The following is a 15,868-nucleotide window of genomic DNA, read 5'->3' on the forward strand; positions in this document are numbered from 1 at the left end:
AATTGTTACACACTAATCTACATCATCCACTAACCACTGTATGTTTGTCATGACTGTGATGTAGGGCCTAAAGCACGACTTACAGTATGTCCTGACATCTGATGCACACATTTGTGTCATTAATATGAAAAATGCCATGAAGCCACTGCCCTCTTGGGATTTTTAGCCAGCTGAAGGTTACAGGCGACAGGAAAACAATTACCAGAGCCCACGAGGCAGCGACAGAAAGCCAGCCTCTGAGACCTGCCCCCAACTGAGTCATTGCCTGCTTTTGTGCTCTGTTTGATGTGTACAACAAAAGGAGGTTCAGCTATGTGTCAGACGACCAGTACCTGAGGCCTATCATTTAAGGGGACTTCCTGAAAAGAGATTTTTGCTAATCTAAAAAAAAAGATATTTTAAAGACTAAAAACACCTAAAAGATTGTAAAAGTCTAAAACAAGATGGAATTAAGTCACTTTTGAGCAGTTTTTCACCATAAATGGTTAGGCCACACGTATGAGGTATGAGTAAGATATAACCATTTACAGTGGAATAAATGTCTAACTAATGTTTCTAACTAATGTGAAACAACAGAGAAGTGAAACTGAATGATCTGCATGGCTTAGTGCAGTTCAAATGGATCATTGCCTTGTTGTCTCTTATGCAATATTCTTTCCATCTGTGTTCGGGTAATACAGAGTGTAAACTGGGAGTGCAGTGTAGTGGTAAAACTGGACGGCTGGATTTTTGTTTGAGAGTTTTAACTGGGTGTGATTTCACATTCATTTGAAGACAGACACTTCCAGATTTCTTGTAGGCTCATATTTCACTGTTCTCAGTTCAACATGAGCAACCACATTTCCCTTTTATAGTCTATTTAGAGATGAATGTTGTTCTCTAATAATACAAATCTATATTCTGAAGAAAGTGTGAGGTGCTTTCCAATGCAAAACTCACAGCCATGATGTTAGTGTGTTGTGGGTGGTAGATAAGGAGTTCTGAGTGGTTGTTAGCACATTGCTATAAGGTTGCTACGGTGTTCCAGTTGGTTGCTATAAGGCATTGCTTAGTAGTTTCTTCAAGTCAGAAGCACCCTATGGTGTTTTGTCACCCTGTACCTATAGCTCAAACAGTAGAGCATTGCACTAGCAACCCCAAGGTCATGGATTTGATTCCCAATGAATGCATGAATTATTTTAAGCTGCTTCTATACAAGTTTTTAAGCTCTTTTATTGTGATTTGTGTTTCATGGGATTCGTACTCAAGTGCTTCGAAGCTTTACGAATCTTTTGTTTCGAATCAGTGGTTCGGAGCGTGAAAGTCACATGATTTCAGTAAACGAGGCTTCGTTACATCATAAGTGTTTCGAAATTTCAACGCTCCAAACCACTGATTCGAAACAAAAGATTTGTAAAGCTTCGAAGCTTCATGAAGCAGTTTTGAGATTGCCCATCACTAGATATTGTTGAATAAAGTCGTTATTTTGTTTTTTTTGGCGCACAAAAAGTATTCTCGTCGCTTCATAACATTAAGGTTGAACTACTGTAGTCACATGAACTGTTTTAAATATATCTTTAGTAGCTTTCTGGGCATTTGAAAGTGTTAATTATCTTGCTGGCAATGGAGGCCTCACTGAGCCATTGGATTTTATGAAAAATATCTTAATTTGTGTTCTGAAGATGAACGAAGGTCTTACGGGTGTGGAACGACATGAGGGTGAGTGATTAATGACAGAATTTTCATTTTTGGGTGAATTAACCCTTAAGGCCTATAAGGTAAGGCTATTAAATAGCAGTCCCAAACTAGTTTTTGTTAATACAATAAAGTTGATAAGTTGGCACCACAGTAATTTCAAAATATACAAAATAATACAAAGTGAAAATAAAGTGTCATTTTGGGGTTACAGAAACAACAGTTACCATGGTAAATACACAATACTAACATGAACCGAAACATGGAAACTGCTTCTGATAAATAGAATGAACATACTTGCATGCAAATACTTCCCAGCTAACACACGACGTACCAGTTACGTGATTTATTGGTACTTTACTTGTATTTCACGACTTACTAATCGACAACGTAACGTTGCATGCTCGTAGTTTCTCTTGCACTTTATGAAGTGATATACAGCGCGCCACCGCGTTTGCGCGTGCATTTGAAAAGTGCGATATACGAGCACAGTTTAACGTCTGACAAACAGGACAGGAAAGTTCAGTAAGAAACTTTTTATTTCATAACAAGCTACGAAAATAACGTTAGAATATTGACACTGACATAATAGCCTGGCAACATATCATCTGACCGCAGATACTGAATCGGGGCAAAACATTTTTCTCAGGCACTCCGCGACAGTTGATAAACAATGTATTAAATGAGCACTGGTAATCATAATTTGTGTGAAAATGAGGAAAAGTTGTTGACGTTTTACTGCCAATAGTGTCCAGCTGGAAACTGCAGTGAAATGTAGGCCTATGTCTAGGTATGTTTTTCCAGTTTTGCAGAAATGTAGCCAGTCACATATTTCCATTAAGCCTAGGTTGTTAAAACACTAACCCTAAGTGTGGGCAATTATAATAATGTAGTGATGCTTCCCTTTTTATTTAAATCCAAATAATGAGAATATATTTGAACCAAGTTTTTTTTATCCTTTAGAAGTTTACTTTTCTTCAAGATACATTGTATGTATCAACCTGTTACTGTCTACCCAGTGGACACAGTGTCAGGTGAGGTTAGGCTGGAACGCTGGACCACGATCTTGTCGATTCAGGATTGCCTGCAGGTAACTCAGTGGCGTCTGCAGCCAGAAATGGGGGGTGATCCAGAATCATACAATAATCATAACCATTGGAACACAGCATGTCATGAACGATGACAACCAAGAGGTAGACGTGAACCCGAAATCATCCCGACAAACAGCACAACAGCGATGGTGAACCTGGGCAAAAGAGTGAATAAATCAGAAGGCCCTGTCAGAACAGCTCCAGTCTGGATCTCAATGGTGGTTGGTGAAGCGGTTTACTATAGTTCAGTGAGATAATGTTGAGGCAAAGTCTCTAATGGTATACAGAAAAGATTTACAGGTCATCCGGTTCATTAGATATAAGTTACATCCCAAGTCCAACTATCTAACACACCTTAATCTTTTTATGGACGAGACTCACAATGAATATCGTTTCTCACACAAAGTGCATGAAAGATGTGACTCGGGTTACATTCGTTTTTTTCTCACTGAGATTATTGCAGTGCATTGTGAGATTGCGCTTCACATTATTCACTATGACTATATTTAAAATTGATGAATTGTGGATTTTTTTTTTTTCACAGATCCTGTCGCAATGTATTGTGGGATTGCTTTATGCTTGAAGGACTCATATAGTGCTGAGCGGTATCCAAGAAGACAGCATAATTATACACTACCTACTGTTTGGAACAGCCTTCGCTTCAGGACCAAGTCTATGACGCCTTAAAATACTGTCTGGGAAGGCAGCTCTAGGTGTTGGAGCAGAGAAATAATTGACAAACACAGTTAGTATTGATCGAATGGTGAATTGGAGGCCTTGGCCTTGAGTATGATGTTCAGAATTTCATCCTTTGTACAGATGGTATTATTTTCACGGGATGCTAGCTGGAATATATCATAATGCAGATTTGAGACAGCTGTTTGGGTTATGTCACTAATATCTCTCCTCTGCCAGCCCATATACCATCCACCGCTCCAAAAACTGATCAAGGTCTATTTCACAGCTGAGACACGCTCTGGTTTTGATATTAAACTGTACGTTCATATTTTTTGCATTAGCAAATGCTATTTGCCATATGAAATTTACCATCCAACCATCCAACCCAACCCTCAGACAATTTCTATACACAAAGCCTATAGGTGAAGGCTAGAAGAAACATAAACAGCTACTCTAGGATATGCTCTTGTTTTGAACTCATAAAACTAGATTCTCTGTTAATGGGAAGAACGTGACTTGTGTTTTGATAGCACACTGAAAAGCTGCAACCCTGGACTTGCTAGGGCACAGACTCAACAGCTCCTTTAAATAAATCTGTTGATGAAAGACGGGAACGTACACATTGCATCTCTTATGGCGCACCTCTTCAGTGACCTATACATGGGCGTCATTGTGGTTTAAAAAGCGGTGGGAGCAGCGGACAGGGTTAAATGAACTTTACATGACTTATTTAGTTTGATAACTTCATTCCTTCGTTCATCTTCCACATTGATCTCCAGACTGTGTGGGTCACTGGATTACCCTTGTGAAAAAGAAGTACACTTTAGAATACTTTTAAAAAGAGTTCTTATTGCAGAAATAAAATACTTGAAAAAAATACTTAAAGGAATAGTTCACCCAAAAAGGAAAATTATCCCATGATTTACTCACCCTCAAGCCATCCTAAGTGTATATGACTATCTTCTTTCAGACAAACACAATCAGAGTTATATAAAAAAATATCTTCCAAGCTTTATAATGGAAGTGAATGGCATTCACGATTTTGAAGGCCAATAATGTGCATTCATCCTAAAAGCAATCCACACGGCTCCAAGGGGTTAATAAAGGCTTTCTGAAGCAAAGCGATGGGTTTTTGTAAGAAAAATATCCATATTTAAAACTTTTATAAACTATAATAACCAGCTTCTGACACACATCTGTACACAACATGAGGTTACACTTCCGACAAACATCTGTATGCAAGAGATTACACTTCCGCCTTAAGTCGGATGTTTGCCGGAAACTTGCTATTACAGTTTATAAACTTGTAAATATGGATATTTTTCTTACAAAAAATCCCATTGCTGCACTTCAGAAGGCAGGAAATTTAGTACATCTTTATACCTCAAATTCCAATTCCTAGATTTCCAACCTCAGAAGGCTGGAAGGTACATCTTTATATGTAATTTTATAATTGCTTCTATTGTCTTTGAAATATTTTTTACAGTGTACTGCCGAATATACTGACAAGTATTTGCACTAAAATGTACATTAATGTAATTTCGATGTCATATATTTACATATATATGTAATTACACATTTATTATGAGAAGTTGCAGTTTGGAGTAAATGTAATATTAAATGCATGTTAAAATTAAAATCAAGTACTTACATGTGGTTTAGTATGTAGTCAACACAGCAAAATAAGTATACTTCTTTAAAGCACAACAAAAGATTACACTTTTAGTGTCCTTGTTACACTTTACATGTACTCACTATAGTAATAACAGTAGATTATGCATTTTGTTATTTAATATTACTAATATAAATATTACTTATATAAATACTCATTTATACAATGATTACTTATTTGTGTAATTACACTGTAACAAGGACACTTTAAAATTGTACGTAAGTGTGTTAAGAAACATGGTGATGAAACTCTACTCACTTAAGTAGTCTTTTTTAATAAAAACTGCATGTACAGTTTTTTTTTTTTTAATTTGCAAACTCTATTTTAATAAACAAAAGCAATGTTGGGACGAATATCAATGTGGACATGATGTCTGTGCCTGACTGAAGTACAAGCTCACTGTTTCATCTCAGATTTACCAGTAGCTTGTATCACATCTGGCACATCATCAAATCAGTCATTCTTTGTTAAGCCTCCAACAAATCAATCAACAATTTCCTTGAGCAAAATATGTCAGCAATGCCGAATGAATAGCACAAATACAGTGAAGGAAGAAAACAACTGAGGGCATTTCTTCCTTCATCTGAGTCACATGACCCGAGTTACCCTTTAACTCATTGTTAAATGCAGTGCATACAGAAGCTTCTTTCTCTTGCCACAGGAAATTAACACAAGCTTTCTCCACACACAGTAGGTACCTCATGCTCTTCACCCCATGTCTGCTGCTGTGCGTGTTTGCTTTGCACTCCATCGTTTGAGGAATATGAGTGAAGGAGAGATGCAGGGTAGACAAACACACACCCACATATGTGCATTTACACATACACGTGAACTTGAAGAAAAGCAATAGAATCGTCATCTATTGAAAAAACCTGAAGTTCTGTCTTATTCCGTTTGATGATATCAAGACCTCTAGATTTAAAGGACGTGATAAATCTTGATCTGACATGTCCATTGTTTACTGATGAAACCCAGAAGTGCACACAATAATATTTTGTAATAATACACATTCTGTTTAGAAATATACTGAAAAGGAAAAACCGGCTTTTGTTGAACACTGTACAGTGCCAAACTATGTTAACACAACTTTATTTAGGTGTACTACTGGACATTTGCTTGATCAAACATTTTTTTATTGTTATTTCATAGATAGGTTTTCAAACATAATGCTGTGAGATGCAAAATATGTTGAAACACACTTTCTGCATTCTTTCACAGAATGTGTCGGTGAAGCCACATCACTGTACGGTATCTCAGCACACAGTTGCCATGGCAAAGAAGTCCTACTGGTCTCCAAGGTACCCAGGCCTATTGTCTTTGCTTTCTTTATTTAGATGAAAACATGCTTTATTGTAGAGGATACTGGTCTACTTTGCCATAAAATGGGCAAATATACAGTTGTGTTTTATATGCACTAAAGTGCACAAATATGGCTTTACTTTAGACTGTTTTCTGACATCTATATGCATCTTTATATGTAATTTCATAATTATTGTGTTTGAAAGATGGCTAAAGTGTACTACCACAAGTACTGACAAGCATTCAAGGCAGGGGTGCAAAACGCAGTTTCTGGAGGGCCACAGTCCTACAGAGTTTAGTTCCAACCCTGCTCCAACACACATACCTGTAGATTTCAAATAATCCTGAAGGACTTGATTAGCTGGATTAGGTGTGTTTAATTAGGGTTAAAGCTAAACTCGGCTGGGCTGTGGCCCTACAGGAGTTTTGCACCTCTAATTTAAGGTAAACTAAAGTATAAAGTCATTTTTATTGAAACTTGTATGTCATATGTTTAAATAAATTTGTAATTACACATTTATAACAATGAAGTTGCAATTTAGTACACTTAGTTCACCTAAAAGTGAAAATTATGTCATTTATTACTCACCCTCATGAAATTTCCAAACCTGTAAGACCTTCGTTCATCTTCGGAACATAAATTAAGATTGTTTAAATGCAATCTGAGCGATTGCTGTCCCTTCATAGACAGCTATGCAACTACCACTTTGACGCTTCAAAAAGTTCATGAAGAGATCGTAAAACTAATCCATATGAATTGAGCGGTTTAGTCCAAATTTTATGATGACACACGATCGCTTTACATGATAAACCAGCCTGGTCTCATTGTTAATACGTAGGTATTAATACGTAACTTTCAAAGACACTAAACGTACATTTTTGTACGTTTAGAAAGGTGCTAAAATGTACAATATTGACGTAATTATGGCACTAAAACGTAAAAATACTTACGTTTTTACAGCGAAAAAACGTAAAATATTTACGGATCTTTCATGTCATAAAGATATATGTATAATTTCCATTTTATCGTTTTGTAGATAAATGTAAGATCCCTAAACCCCATCCCGAACCTAAACCTACCCATTTTATACAGAATGTTAAAAGAATAAAACATAAAGAACAGAAATGTGTAGGAAAATGACAATTTTAGTAAAAATATAACATTAAAACAATATTTTGAGCCACTAATCCTACACCTACCCCTAAACCTACCCATAACTATTTCTTTAAACTACCTACTGTTATAAATAAAAGAATGACAGACAAACAAGCGTAATCACAATAATTTATTTTTAGCGAAAATGTCAAAAGTGGTACCAAAAGTAGTTCAAATGATGATGAGTTCCAGTCGCAGTCCTCTCTGGCGGTAATAGTTTTTTTATAGGGTACAGAGCAGAATTTAATTTATTAATCCTTGAAAATAAATCCGGCTTCTCTCCGTGAAGGCGCGCACTCATTTCAAATGTCAATCCACTGAAACACGGCATGTCGCAATCTGTGACGAAGCAGGTGAGAACCAATGAGCGTTCGATATCAGTGCCGTAAACCATGTCGTAACGCTTCTCGAGGGTGGCGCTACTTTTAAATTTGAATCATAACGAGCGCGAGCTTTGACTGTGACGGTCGCTGTTGCTGAGAATGAAGATGAAGATCGATGGATAAAGGGCTGAATTTGGATCTGTTCCTTACAAACATATGGATTCTAAAGATTTGGAGTACAGTGAACAAATAAAATGGATGTGATTTGTGAATTTATGTTGTGCTTTGGTGTATCTTATGGTTGTATTGTCAGTCGCTGCATAGGAGAAAACGCCTTCTGTGTCTCACAGCAAACAAACTAAATATTACAAAATGGTTAAACAATTACAGAAATTTTATTCATAAGGTTTCAAATTGTAGTCTTGTTTAACATTATGTAATCCTCCGAAACGAGCAGCACAAGTCACGAACAGAAATATTATTTCATATTAAGTAGATGAGTAAACTGCTTTCAATAAATTAGACTAAAAACATCGTTAAATCATTAAAGCCACGATTTTAATATTAATGCATGGAAATTCATATACATTCACACTTTACGTTACATGATTTACGTTTTTTTGCTGTTAATACGTCAATGTTGTACGTTTTTGTGTGTATGAAAACGTAAGTAAATGTACGTGTGGTAGAACCACAATTTACGTAAAAATACACACGTTTTCTCATGAGATCACGCTGGATGAACAGATTGAATAGGCTTTAATTCACAGTTGTGGTAAACAAAAGCTTAAGCACGTTTGCTTGACGTGCGAGAACCAATGAGATTCATTCTCGTGTGTTACGCAGCACGTTTGAGCTTCGCAAGAACAAATGAGGTTTGTTCTCACATGTACGGCTGACCTTCTGTTTATGTTTGCTGATCAATGTTTATATGAGAATAAAAGTTTAAATTCAATCTGTTCATCATATAAAGCGATCGTGTCTCTTCATAAAATTTGGACTAAACCGTTCAATTCATATGGATTAGTTTTACGTTCTCTTTATGAACTTTTTGAAGTGTCAAAGTAGTAGTTGTGTAGCTGTCTATGAGGGACAGAAATCTCTCAGATTTCATCTAAAAAAATCTTCATATGGTGTCTCTTCATTTGTGTTCTGAAGATGAACGAAAGTCTTATGGGTTTGGAACAACATAAGGGTGAGTAACTGACAATTTTCATTTTTGGGTGAACTAACCCTTTAAAATATATAGCTTTAAATTTAACATCGAATAACACAGTTAAAATTATAATCAAGTAATATACATGCAGTTAATTATAATCAAGTATTTATATACGTGTTTAGATATACAGTATGTCTAATATCAGATGATGTCTTTATTTACTTGGAATTGGAAATATATTATCATCTCTTATTTCAGATTATATATTTATAAGCTATACTTTATATATTTCCAGCAGTGATGGTCAACACGTCAAGTGGCAAACGTGACTATCACTAGTAGGTGACAGTTTCCATTGTGCACACTGCATTAGTGAATGCTAACCCCCCAGTACTGTGGCCATTTTACTATGCAAAACCCTCCATTGAGGTTTGCACCTGTGGTCTTAGCGGGGTGGAAAGTACAGTATACAGACTGTTGTTTGTTCCACACCTGTTTTGCATAAACCGATCATACATCCAGAATTCGGTTCACTTGATTATGATAAATATTCTATAATTAACTATAAGGACACACGGTTCACTTTTATAATGTTAAACTGAGTTGTTGTATTAACCACAATACATATTAAGAAAGGCAGCTCTTGTGGATTTACTCAAAAATGAAATCCTTTAAACAATGAACATGTGACACTGTATTTGTCTCCATATGAAAAACAGGACGCATTTAAGCCTGTTGTTAGAAAAAGGCAGAAAGACGCCAATAAAGCAACACGGTTATGAGGCTAACCTCTAACCGCACTCGTATCCATTTTCCAGCACAGCACAGCTGTCATTTGTCGTCTAGCCCACAAACCAGGCCTCACAAACAAGGACGTGATGTCACTTCCTGCTCCGTGATATCACAAACCCAGAAATGGAGAATCTAATGCTGACGAGTGGAAAGCGGAAACAGCTCTGCCTCGCAGACAATGCCGCAACAAGTCAGATCCTAAAAAACAGCCATGTGACCTTGCTTACAAGCAGACAAACCAAATGATAAAGGCACTTATCTGATGAAAACAGCTTCTGATTTCTTGTCACCACTGCTGGTAATGTTTTTCATCAGGAAACAGAAATAGGTCTGTGATTGTCTGACTCAATTTACATATTTAAAAGGTACACCTCCAATAAATTCATGCCTTTATTCATAATCTAAAGTAGACATATTGCAATGGAGCGCTCTGTTCATTCTGTCTCTGTTTACTGAACAAGATTTCTGCTCGTGTCTATTAATACTTACTGAAACATTATATAGCTTGTGTTGGAAAGTACCAATGAAATGTCTTTAGGCCAAATAATGTTGCAAATGCTATACCATTAGCTCTGTGATGAAAGGCCAAGGTGACTAATAGCTTTAAAATATGGAAAATTTGACGTGACCGAGGTGTAATAGTCGTCTGACTGGTTGTGATTGGATTGCAGTGAAGTGCAGGACAAGTGTCTACATGCTCTCTGGTCCTACATGTCAGCAGGGCTGTCTCTCAGCACGTCTGAAAGGCTCATTATTACAGAGAAATGCTAATCCGAAACCTAGCAGGTGATGGTAGTATATCCTGCTGTTTTAGCACATTACAATGGCTGGGCATGAATGTTAAAAAGTTAAGTATTTACAAAACATGTTTGTTTTTGAGCATGATTCATATCAACACGCTTCTGACTAGTTGTTTCGCACCCTAAAGCTCTTAACCGCCAATAAAACGGCACAGCGCAGGGCAATATCAGTCAGTCTCTGTGGTGTGAATATAAATGTCCCCACCAGACCTAGCTATAGCCCCCTCTGAATTATATGGCAAATCCTTGTATAATTCTTGCAGAATAAACGCCCACCAATAATATCCCGCCGGCTCACGCTCTTTATTGGCATCATATTTCCCCCTCTGATTACGCAATAATCTGAGATAGAAGATTTATGATGGCTGGGAATTGGAGCTCAGTTGAGATGGAAACTACAAAGTTTTATCTAAAACCCTGTGTTTTAGTATTCCCTGAAAGCATGCTTGCTGAGTATTGTTGATTAAAAAACGTGGATGTGCTGTTGTTACATTTGCTTGAGGAATTTTCTGGTCAGAAACATTAAACAACATTTTTGGAGTTTGGAACCAACAAAAAAGTACATGGTAGTTCCATAGTAACATATTAATGTGCCATGATATTTACTTTAAATGATCCTATTAAAAAAAATAAGTAAAAATAAATTTAATTCAAATCAAATTAAAAAGTTTAATTATTTTTATCTTATAAATAATTTTAAAAGAAAAATGATTTAATGTCGTAAAAATCGAATTGTTTCTCCTAGATGGTAATGAGATGTGAGAGATGGAGAGCAAATTAAGACTTTTGTTTGGTCTTTCTCGGATTTGTATTATTAAATGTGTCTACTCTAGAGTATCAGAACAGATCATAACAATATCTCACCAATATACCAAAGACAGAATTTTAAATGTTCAATTTCAAATGATTCTCAACAAATTCTCCAAAGTACAAAGGAATGCATAAACTGAGAAAAATGTATGGCTTGAATCTTACGGAAGTTGCTTTACAAGCATCCGCCAAATGTGAATATCATTGGTGCTTGTAAAGTGACTGTGGCATGTCAAGTTTGAATATATGCAAATGAAAGCTGTGGCAGAGCATAAGATTTTCAGTCAATAACAGCTTATGTTTTGGTTGGCTCTTCACTCAAATCCATCATATTGCTTCAGAAGTGTTGGAATAGTGCAGGAATAATATGGACTACATTTACTGGATGTTACTATTAAGGTGATTTTTAGCCTTTTTCGAAGTTTAAAGGGATAGTTCACCCAAAAATGAAAATTTTCCTATGATTTACTCACCCTTAAGCCATCGTAGTTGTATATGACTATCTTCTTTCAGACTAACACAATCGGAGTTATATTTAAAAATATCCTTGCTCTTTCAAGCTTTATAATGGTAGTGAATGGCGCTTCTGATTTTGAAGTCCAAAAAAGTGCATCCATCCATCATAAAAGTAATCCACATGGCTCCAGGGGGTTAATAAATGCCTTCTGAAGTGAAGTGATGGTTTTTTTGTAGGAAAAATATCCATATTTAAAACTTTATAAACTATAATATCTAGCTTAGTACACAAGTCAACTTCGCCAAAAGAGTAACCCCTGACATGATGTATGACGTAGGATAGGAGTATCGTAAGCTTAGACACCTCTCGTGGTTCAAACAAATAGGGTGAAACAAACTCAAGATATAATTCTCAAATATTTCTCTTTAAAAATTCTTGTTTTAGACTTCTAATTCGTGACTGGTGGTTTGTTTTGCTCTATCCTCTGCACTTCCTCGTTTTTCAATATGTCATGTGTCATGTCAGAGGTTACTCTTTTGGCGTAAGTCAATTTGCGTAGGCCGCCCGCCAGAAGCTAGTTATTTTAGTTTATAAAGACTTAAATATGGATATTTTTCTTACAATAACCCATCACTTTGCTTCAGAAGGCTTTTATTAACCCCCTGGACATCTATTAGCTGTGTGGATATCTTTTATGATGGATGGATGCACTTTTTTGGACTTCCGTTATAAAACTTGGAAGAGCCAGGATATTTTTTAATATAACACCGATTGTGTTCATCTGAAAGAAGATAGTCGTATACACCTAGAATGGCTTGAGGTTAATTTTCATTTTTGGGTGAACTATCCCTTTAAGAGCCCATGTTTACTACACATATTAATGCAGTCTTGGTATATCAACAGTTGTCTCATTTGTCACTCTTTTTCTTCTTTACAGAATTAGGAGGAACATCTGAGACTAAGATCTAAAACATAACTCCTGAGCAGAGCAGCCTGTAAGCAATACAATTTGCCTCTGGGATGGTTTTATCATGGTACACCATGACACAATGGTAGTTAGGCAGTTTCTTAGCTAAGTGTCTCTGAAAAGCTAAGCCAGTCACTTCGTGAAAGGTCAGAGGTTAATACAAAGCTGTGAACTCTGTGTGTTAAAGAATAAGAAATGCCAGGGGATTTGGGAGGCCAACTGGCCATTTACATGAGGAATCGGATGCACAGGAAAGAATGAGAGCGCGAGTCAGAGTCAGAGGGAGGTGGGGGAGACTGGAGTGAATCCAGGGGAAATCCAGCTCCACATGGCAGAGCTCAGCCTGGGATGTAGTCAAGCAAACGCACAGGGAATTTTATACAGTACACTGTTCATCAGCATAAAACAGCCGCCTCATAGACCAATAACAAATTAAAGTCCTCTATAAATATGAAACTACCATAACTATCTGAGCCCATATTGAATCTAAAATGGCTCTAGGAGTAATTTCGCTGTATGCTGTTTTGCTGGCTGAATTTGGTAACAGTGTTTAATAAAATTTGTGTGTTATAGCAGTGAGGCAATAGCCTCAAGATTGCAATGGCTGTTTAGAGACTACTTTAACCAAGGTTATTTTTCATTGATATGTAATATGTTGACATGATGGATACACTGTCACAACGTGTTTATGAGGAGACTCTCAAGTGTAATAGCAGAGTAAACAATCTAGGCTGAATTTGAGGTACCTTATCCCTTTAAGCGAGCTTGAACTATTCCAAATGTCTCTATAATAGTAACATAGTATGCCATAAAATAAAAAGACATTTTTGGAAGATCTTTCAAGATAGAGTTCACCCAAAATTCACAGAAATTTAGTCATTATTCGTTAAAAATCTTGCCGGACACTGCATAATTAAAGTTAGTCAAATGACAGGTTTGTTGTAGCTCAAACACTAGCAACACCAAGATCATGGGTTCGATTCCCAGGGAAGGTATGAACTAAGAAAAATATGTAGCATGAATGCTATGGAAATTGCTTTGGACAAATGTATCTGCCAAATGTGAATATGTTAATTCTTAAGTGACTATGGCATGTCAAGTTTGAATATATGCAAATGAGAGCTGTGGTAGAGTGTAAGATTTTCAGTGAATAACAGCTTATATTTTGGCTGTCTCTTCACTCAAATCCATCATATTACTTCAGAAATGTTGGAATATAGTGCGGTGATCATATGGGCTTAATTTATGCTACTTTAATGTGCTTTTTGGGTCCTTTCTAGACCTTAACAGCCCATGTTTACTATCTATTTTCTTCACAAAATATCTCCTTTTTCTGTTCCGACAGATAAAAAAGAAAGTAATACGCATTTGGACTACACAAGGGTGCATAAATAATGGCTGAATTATCATTTTTGTGTGATCTATTCCTTTATAAAATAACAAAGGCTCTTTAAAAAGGATAATTCAGTATGTACTGATATTAGCCTCAAACATTGTGGCACTCTAGTCAGGTTCATTACTGCTATCCGCTCACTGCTGCTTGAAGACACAAATAGAGGAGTGTACATCTTGCTATTTATAGCATGACTTTTGCTTTCTTTACTCATAGACAATGAGACCTAATCTGCTTTCTTAAAGGCTCTGCTGACCCAGTGGCCTTTATCCATGTATAGACAACAGTTCAAAAGGAAGGGAATAGTAAACGGGAAGGAGGGATCTTGAATATGGGTCCCTTTTCCCAATTAAAGTGAAATATGTGGAGATATACCCCCCCCCCCCCCCCCCCCCCCCCCAAAAAACAAACTATTAGAGTGAATGTGGCTCAGCTGCTGCCTCCTGTAACAAATGTCCAGTATGGAAAGCCTCATCTCGTTAAAGATGTCTATAATTAGCTTGATAATGAAGCTAATTAATAGTCTAATGTTTTGTTTGCAACACCACAGCAGAACTCCTACAATTCTAATTTACTTTTAGATTGATTTAAACACACTGTGTACATAATTTCGTGTATGAGGAGACTAGGGCTAGTTGTCAAACTGTTTACCACAGTAATACCTAAAGTCATTTTCTATATAGTCACATACCTTAAACGTTTCCATTAGTACAGCCAAGGAGAAAAGATACAGTTCATTTAACATATTGACATAGCGGAGCAGTTTATTGACCCTAATTTGGGATTTTAAATATAAAATACTTTTAAAAGTATATTTAAAGGCTTTTAAGCACAATTTAAACAGTGAATCACAAAACACTTTGACTCAACATATAATATTTTTGTGCATTTTTTTTACTTTTAGGTCAACATACAAAAACACTGCTAGAGGAAACACACATCTGTGTATTTGAACTTTTGACTCAAAACCATGATTGCTTGAGTCAACTTCCCCTATACACATTTGCTACAAATTTAGCATGATTCAGTTCTCATGATTCAAGCCATTTCATAATTCTATGATTTTACATGATTGATAAAATATCAATTGAAAATACTGTATGTGTTGAAGTGCACCTATGCAGATAGTTACAGACTCTTCAGTTCCCAGAGTGATCAGAGAGACTAACTAACATGCCAAACCCAACCTCAACAAACAAATCTAAGACATGTTTTACACTTCCAGTGGTTAAAAACACCCAAACACCATTGTTTGAACTATTTATTTTAGTCTTTTGAAGCCCCTATATTTAGACACTGTGGCTTCAGAACAGCATGGAAAAGGTGACTGAATTTGTTTTTGCTGCAACATTTCCTGTGTGTCGCGAGGAGAGGAAAACCACACGCGAAGTGACGCTGCAGCTGAGAAGACAGAAAGGGCAAGTTAGAGGCGTGGAAAACTAGATAGCAGGAAGTAAAAAAAAAAGACAGACAAACTGAACACAACACTTGTTTTATTAATCCAGATTTAAAAGGACACTCCCTTTTAAAATGAGAAGCCAGAATCAAACAGGACAAGGCAGATAATATTTGAATGGATACAGTTACAAAACAGCTC

This window comes from Ctenopharyngodon idella, chromosome 14, assembly GCF_019924925.1.
Source record: "Ctenopharyngodon idella isolate HZGC_01 chromosome 14, HZGC01, whole genome shotgun sequence".
NCBI classification, from domain to species: domain Eukaryota; kingdom Metazoa; phylum Chordata; class Actinopteri; order Cypriniformes; family Xenocyprididae; genus Ctenopharyngodon; species Ctenopharyngodon idella.